Source organism: Dromiciops gliroides, chromosome 2, assembly GCF_019393635.1.
Source record: "Dromiciops gliroides isolate mDroGli1 chromosome 2, mDroGli1.pri, whole genome shotgun sequence".
Taxonomy (NCBI): domain Eukaryota; kingdom Metazoa; phylum Chordata; class Mammalia; order Microbiotheria; family Microbiotheriidae; genus Dromiciops; species Dromiciops gliroides.
In genome coordinates this window covers 659,330,056-659,337,749 of record NC_057862.1, presented here as the reverse complement: position 1 = coordinate 659,337,749, position 7,694 = coordinate 659,330,056, and the positions used below count along the sequence as shown (strand labels likewise).

The 7,694-nt window shown below is 40.9% G+C and overlaps 1 protein-coding gene across 1 annotated transcript in view; it reads left to right on the top strand.

Annotated features, from left to right (window-relative positions):
• The first annotated feature begins 7,371 nt into the window (after positions 1 to 7,371).
• The window catches only part of DRC7 (dynein regulatory complex subunit 7), a 44,319-nt gene continuing 43,996 nt past the window's right edge, over positions 7,372 to 7,694 (top strand). The window contains 1 exon segment of the mRNA XM_043988034.1: positions 7,372 to 7,501. The gene's annotated coding sequence lies outside the window, so the exon portion shown is untranslated.

Below are 7,694 nucleotides of genomic sequence, written 5' to 3'. Positions count from 1 at the left end.
GGTTATATATGTACAATCACATTAGACATATTTCTGCATTAGTCATCTTGTGAAAGAAGAATCAGAACAAAAGGGAAAAAACTCAAAAAACTTTTTTTGGAGAAAAAGTATGGTTCAATCTGCATCCAGATTCCACAGTTCTTTTTTATGGATATGGAGAGCATTTTCCATCATGAATCCTTTGGAATTATCTTGTATCATTGTATTACTGAGAAGAGTCTATCACAGTTGATCATCACTTTTCATTTTCTTTTTTTTTTTTTGTGAGGCAATTGGGGTTAAGTGACTTGCCCAGGGTCACACAGTTAGTAAGTGTTAAGTGTCTGAGGCCAGATTTGAACTCAGGTCCTCCTGACTCCAGGGCTGGTGCTCTATCCACTGTGCCACCTAGCTGCCCCCACACAATATTTTTTATACTGTGTACAATATTCTCCTGGTTCTGCTCATTTCACTCAGCATCAGTTCATGTAAGTGTTTCCAGGTTTTTCTGAAATCCACCTGCTCATCATTTCTTACAGCACAATATTATTCCATTATATTCATATACCACAACTTGTTCAGCCATTCCCCAATTAATGGGCATTCCCTTGATTTCCAATTCTTTGCCACCACAAAGAGAGATGCTATAAATATTTTTGTAATGTGGGTCCTTTTCCCCTTTTTATGACCTCTTTGGGATAAAAACCTAATAGTGGTATTGCTGGGAGAAAGGGTATGCACAGTTCTATAGCCCTTTGGATATAATTCTAAATTGCTCTCCAGAACAGTTGGATCAGTTCACAGCTCCACCAATAATGCATTAGTGTTCCAATTTTTCCACAGTTTCTTCCACTTTTATTATTTTCCTTTTTTGTCATATTAGCCAATCTGATAGGTACGACGTGGTACCTCAGAGTTGTTTTAATTTGCATTTCTCTAATCAATAGTGATTTAGAGCATTTTTTCATATGGCAATAGCTTTGATTTCTTCATCTGAACACTGCCTGTTTATATCCTTTCACCATTTCTCAATTAGGGAATGACTTGCTTTCTTTTTTTATGACTTGCATTCTTATAAATTTGATTTAGTTCCTTATATATTTTAGAAATGAAATCTTTATCAGAAACATTGGCTATAAAAATTGTTTTCCCAGCCTTCTGCTTCCCTTCTAATTTTGACTGCATTGCTTCTGTTTGTACAAAAGCCTTTTTAATTTGATGTAATCAAAATAATCCACTTTGTATTTCATAATATTCTCTATCTCTTCTTTGGTCATAAATTGTTTTCTCCATAGATCTGACAGGTAAACTATTCCTTCCTCTCCTAATTTACCTATGGTATCACCCTTTATGTCTAAATTATGTGCCCATTTTGACCTTATTTTGGTATATGGTTTAAGATGTTGGTCTATGCCTAGTTTCTGCCATCCTATCTTCCAGTTTTCCCAGCAGTTTTTGTCAAATATTGAGTTATTATCCCAGAAGCTGGAGTCTTTGGGTTTACCAAACAGTAGATTACTATAGTAATTTGCTACTATGTATCCTGTGCCTAACCTATTCCATTGATCTACCACTCTATTTCTTAGCCAGTACCAAACAGTTTTGATGACTGCTGCTTTATAGTAAAGCTTCAGATTTGGTACAGCTAGCCCACCTTCCTGTGCATTTTTTGTCATTAGTTCCCTTGATATTCTTGACCTTTTGTTCTTCCAGATGAATTTTGTTATTAACTTTTCTAGCTCTATAAAATAATTTTTAGGTAGTCTGATTGGTATTGCATTGAATAGGTAAATTAATTTAGGTAGAATTGTCATTTTTATTATTTTACCTTGGCCTATCCATGAGCATTTGAAAGTTTTCCAGTTTTTTAGATCTGCTTTTATTTGTGTGAAAAATGTTTTGTAATAATGTTCATAGAGTTCCTGGATTTGTCTTGGCAGGTAGACTCCCAACAGATAAAAACTTTTTAAGGATAAGGACTGTTTTTTTGTATTGTCTTTTTTTCAGAGCTGAAAATAGTGCCTGCCACATAGTAGACACTTAATAAAGGCTTGGATTGAATGGAAGAGATCTCTTGAGAGTAAAAAGCTTTGGTAAAATCATTTTTAATCGTATACAATGGGTTCTAGGGGGCACCATAGTGTATAGAGTGCTCTGTCTGGAATCAGGAAGACTCATCTTCCTGAGACAGATCCAGTCTCAGAAATTTACTAGCTGTGTAATCCTGGGTGAGTCACTTAACCCTGTTTGTCTCAGTTCCTCAGATGTAAAAATGTTCTGAAGAAGAAAATGGCAAACCACTCCAGTTTCTTTACCAAGAAAACCCCAAACAGGGTCACAAAGAGTCAGACATGACTGAAACAAGTCAACAACAACAAAACGGTGGATAATATTAATAATGGCAGAATACTCTGTATTTGCTAAATTATCTCCTCTGATTGTCACCACAGTTTGAGGAGGTGGCATGGATAGAACACATCATTTGCTTATGATCACAGAACTTGTTAGCAGCAGAGTTAAATCTAGAACGCAGGCCTCCATATTCCTAATACACTGTTTTCTCTACGATCTTTGTTACCTGGGAATTCTAATCCTAGGGGATGATAGGGTGTAGAAATGGAAGGAAACTTAGAAATCATCTAGCCAGTGATTCTTAAACATTTTGGTCTCAGGATCCCTTTATATTCCTAAAAATAATTGAAGACCCCAACGTACTTTTGTTTGTAAGGGTTATTATTATCTCTATTGTTGTTATTGGTCTCTTCATGATCCCATTTGGGGTTTTCTTGGCAGAGATACTGGAATACTTTGTCATTTCCTTCTCCAGCTCATTTTACAGATGAAGAAACTGAGGCAAACAGGGTTAAGTGACTTGCTCAGGGACACATAGAAGTGTTAGAGGCTGGATTTAAACTCATAAAAATGGGTCTTCCTGATTCCAAACCTAATACTCTATCCACTATACCAGCTACATTCACTGTATAAAAATTAAAATAGATAAATTATGATACATTAATTAATTAAAAATAATAAACATATTGCTTGTTGATAACTCACTTCTTTAAAAGCAATTATATTGGGGGCAGCTAGGTGGTGCCATGGAGAAAGTACCAGCCTCGGATTTAGGAGAACCTAAGTTCAAATCCAGCCTCAGACACTTAACACTTACTAGCTGTGTGACCCTGGGCAAGTCACTTAACACCCATTACCCTGCAAAAAAAAAAAAAGCAATTATATTTTCAAAACTAAAGAAAATTTAGGGAGAAGAATAGTATTGATTTACATCTCTTTGCAAATCTCTTTAAGTCTGGCTTAAGAGAAGACAGCTGGATTCTCCTATCTGTTTCAATCTATTGTAATATATTATTTTGGTTGAAGAAGATGAAGAAAATGCAGCCTCACACAGGTATGTGTTCAGAAAAGGGAAGAGTATTTTAGCAGGTAAATAATGCCTTAATTTTATTATGAAAACAATTTTGACCTTGCGGAACCCCTGAAAGGGTCTCCCAATGTCTGTGGACCACACTTTGCAAACCCTAGATCTTGTCAAACTCCTTCATTTTGCATATAAGGAACTGAGTTCCAGAGAAAACTCTGTGACTTGCCTGATCAGGCAGCTACCAAGTGGAAGAGTTGGTACGCTCTAAATCTAGGGTTCTTTCCACCATATCCCATTGCCTTCAGCTGGTCTCTTTGGTCCCTTCCAATTTTAGAGGTAATCATTTATATAGCTCTATATATCTTCCTTTCATTTGATCTTCACAAGAGATGAGGAAACTGAGGCCGAGATGTTCAGTAATATTTTGCTTCCATAGAGGTGTGCACACTTGTATTCTGAAGGAGGAGCTGGAAGTGAAATGAATGTAGTGAGAGAGTTTTGTGTCTGCTTTATTCTTTCCCATCTTCCTTCCACAACACCCCAGAAGGTTTTTTCACACTTGCTCCTCCCTGGTTTCTGCTTCAGCCCAGTGGACTGACTGTGAAAGCCACTTGAGAGGCGTGTGAAGAACTATCTCTTCTCAAATCCAGGGGTCAACTCCTCCTTGGTAACTGGCTTTGAGACAAAATGAGAACGAAAAAGGGTAAAACCTGAAGACCCCTCCTTTTCCAAGCCCTTCTGTGTGATAAAGAGGCTGGTGGTGAGAGCATAGAGTGGGCACTGGGATGGTCACATCCTGGCTAAAGATGCTGAGTTTAGCAACTACTCTGTCTGAGAGCTTGTGACACACTCTTCTATACACATCACACCCCATCTGCCCTTTGGCATTGTCTGTACCCCTACCTAGAATACCCTCCCTCCCTCACCTTTGCCTTTTGAAATCCTCATTTTCCTTCAAGATTTAGCTCCAGTATCACCTTCTACATAAAACTTCTCTTTGACCCTCCCTCACCACTCAACTACCTTATATTCATTTTGTAGATGTTATCGGCGTATTTGATATGTTCATACTGTCTCCCCATTAGAATGTAAACTCCTTGAGGGCAGGGACTGTGTCATTTTTGTCTTCATATCCACAGCCCAAATACTAAACCCTTACTAAATGCATGCTGACTGACTGTGGAAATACAGGCATACAAATACCCCCTTGGTGGGATGGTGAAGTGACCCTACCATTCTGTAAAATCACTTTGGAACTGGTCTAAGAAAGTGACTAAAATGTTTCATACCCCATGACCCAGCGATTTTTACTGCTAGGCACATACCCCGAGGAAGGCACTAACAAAACCAAAATGTTGATAGCAGCACTTTTTAATTGGGGTTTGATACAGAGGGAAACTAATGAAAAAAATGCACAGGAAGGTAGACTAACTATACCAAATCTGAAAGCTATAGTATAAAGTATTTGGTACTGGCTAAGACATAGAGTGGTGCATCAATGGAATAGGATATCAAGAGGTTTGAATTGTTTGGGGGTTTGGAGAATGGCCATTGAAAGGCAACTGAAATGGAGGTGGGTGGGTCTTGGAGGCAAACCTGGCCCCTCTAGGTGGGGTGGAAAGAAGTAAGTTGTACTTATAAAAGGGGGCAGTGGCCACTCCAACAACTATGGGCATCATGAGGATTGACCTGGTCTGCTGCTCAGAAGGCTGATGGAATGACCTGATAGGATTGTTAGGAAGTAATGAGGAGAGACTCGTTGGTGTGGAAGCCTAGGCATTTGGACTCACAGTCTGATAGAGCATGGAGGACTTAAGACATAGGTGGAGAAGATACCTACTACTCCAGTGACTTTCTGGATACCCAAAGTATTGAAGCAAGAAACAGAAAGGGGAAAAAGACTGAACCAAACAAACTAAGTCAACAATCCATCTGCATGGTGACCTCCCTTTGTTGATTTCAATATTCCATAGAAATCAACATAACACTTGGGTATGCTGAGCTAGTGTGACAATCCTGAACTGTAGAATTCCATGTAGAATTTAACAAACTGAACTCCATACCCAGAGGCATCAGTATCCTGAGGACAGCAACACTCTGTACCCTGAGAAGCTAAGTGTAGAGACAACACAATTTTCAATTTCACCGCCATCCTTTAAAACTTCAATATTTTCTCCCACTGTGTGGAGACTTGGGGGTGGTGTTGGGGGTTGGGAGGAAGGAATGGAGAGTTTGTTGACTCCCTTCAAGGTATGAAAGATATTCGGTGCCATACTTGGTGCTCAATTTCGTTCCTTGATGCTATCTATTATTCTTTTCATTAAAATGCTTTGTGGCTGGGGGGCAGCTAGATGGCGCAGTGGTATAAAGCACCGGCCCTGGATTCAGGAGTAACCCAAATTCAAATCCGGCCTCAGACACTTGACACTTACTAGCTGTGACCCTGGGCAAGTCACTTAACCCCCCTATTGCCTGCAAAAAAAAAAAAATGCTTTTTGCTTTGAACTTGTGTCACCTCCAAGATGAAGATTGCAGAGGACCATCGTCATCCACCAGGACTACCTGCATTGCCATCCTCAAATACAACCGATTCGAGAAATGTCACAAAGAACATGTCTGTGCACTTTTCACCCTGCTTCCGGGATGTCCAGATTGGAGACATTGTGACTGCGAGTGAGTGCAGGTCCCTCAGCAAGACTGTGAGGTTCAACGTGCTGAAGGTCACCAAGGCCACCAGGACCAGGAAGCAGTTCCAGAAGTTCTGAGCCCCCTTCCCCAATGGTGACGGGTGGTGGGGCATGTGCCCCAGGTCTGGCCAGCAGCTCTGCTAATCAAGGCATCTTCTCTATAAAAAACAACAACAACAACAAAAAAGAACTTGTGTCACCTGTCTTTGTCTGGCAAAGGGGATTATTGGGTAGGGGCTCACAAGCTAAGGGTTGGAACAAATGCTGTATCTTAGAGGGAGTACCTTGAACTCTGTTATAACTCTAAGGCTACTATGGAGATCCCCTCCTCTGCACCCTATTAGGGAAACAAGAATATCACAAAAGGCAACGTTGGGGTCAACAAACACTCACTGCCTTCCAAAAATAAGGTGTAAGAAGCATGAGGGTCTCTCAAACTTCTTCCTACTTGTACTCATAGACTGTGGGGGTTCCTGATGACTTATTTTTTTGTGTGAGGCAAGTGGGGTTAAGTGACTTGCCCAGGGTCATACAACTAGTAAGTGTTAAATGTCTGAGGCCAGATTTGAACTCAGGTACTCCTGATACCAGAGCTGGTGTTCTATCCACTGAGCCACCCACCTTGCTGCCCCCTAATGACTTGTTTAATTTTTTTTTAATTATAAACCTAGGGAAAGCTAGGTATATATATAGATATAGATATATACCTGGTGATGGTGAAAAAAACAACTAAAGCTAAATATGTTTGTGGGGTGGAAACAAAAAACACAGAAAAAACATGCTTTTGTTCAATGCTCTCTTCTAGGTCTGCCCCCTAATTCTAGTCCCTTTGGTCCTATTGTCCTTCCCTCTTCCTTTATTTTATGTCCAGTAGGGGTCAGAACATGCAAAGTTCTTGTCGTTTAAAGAACTCACTGTCTGCATCAGCTCATATAGGTCTTTTCATATCTCCTTATAAGTTTCATAGTCACCATTCCTATGGTGGTCCATCACATTAAGATACATTTAATTGGATTCAGCTGTCCTCCAGAAGTACTTTGAGTCTGTTTGTGATTTGGGGGAGAACAGCTGCAAAGATGGCTTCTGTTACCACTTTTGCCTCTGTCAGTCAGTAGTGATGGAATATCTAGGCGTGGTGATTCCTCCCTCAAGGGGATCTTAGGGAGGCAGAGCTTCAAAACAAAGCAACTTAGCAAGTCCAGGATCCAGAGGCTAGGTCCTGGCTGTAGTAGTCCCTGGGAAGTTAGAAACTACAACTCCCAGAAGCCTTCTCTCCCTAGCTTCCGGAAGCTGGTTCCTATGGAGACGGACTAACAAACTAGGGCAGCTGTTTAGGGGTGGAGGATGGTGCTGGTGTCCTAGGAAGTGAGGACAGTGTGGGGGTAGCAGGAGGGCTGAGCTGTGGTGGTGGGAGGGGCATATCATCAACCCAGTGATCTCCAGCCCTCGTCTCCCTGTAAGCTGATGTGGATTGAGGAATGGAGGGGAGCTGGGGTGGGAGTGGGGGACAAGGGGAATAGCTGGGGGTGGGGGATCCTGGTAGGGTGGACAAGTGGAATTGGTGAGGCTGGGGGATGGAAGGGAGATGAACCCAGCCCTCTGTAGCTCCAGTGATAGATTGGAGGGGAAGGTGGAGGGAATTGGAGAAA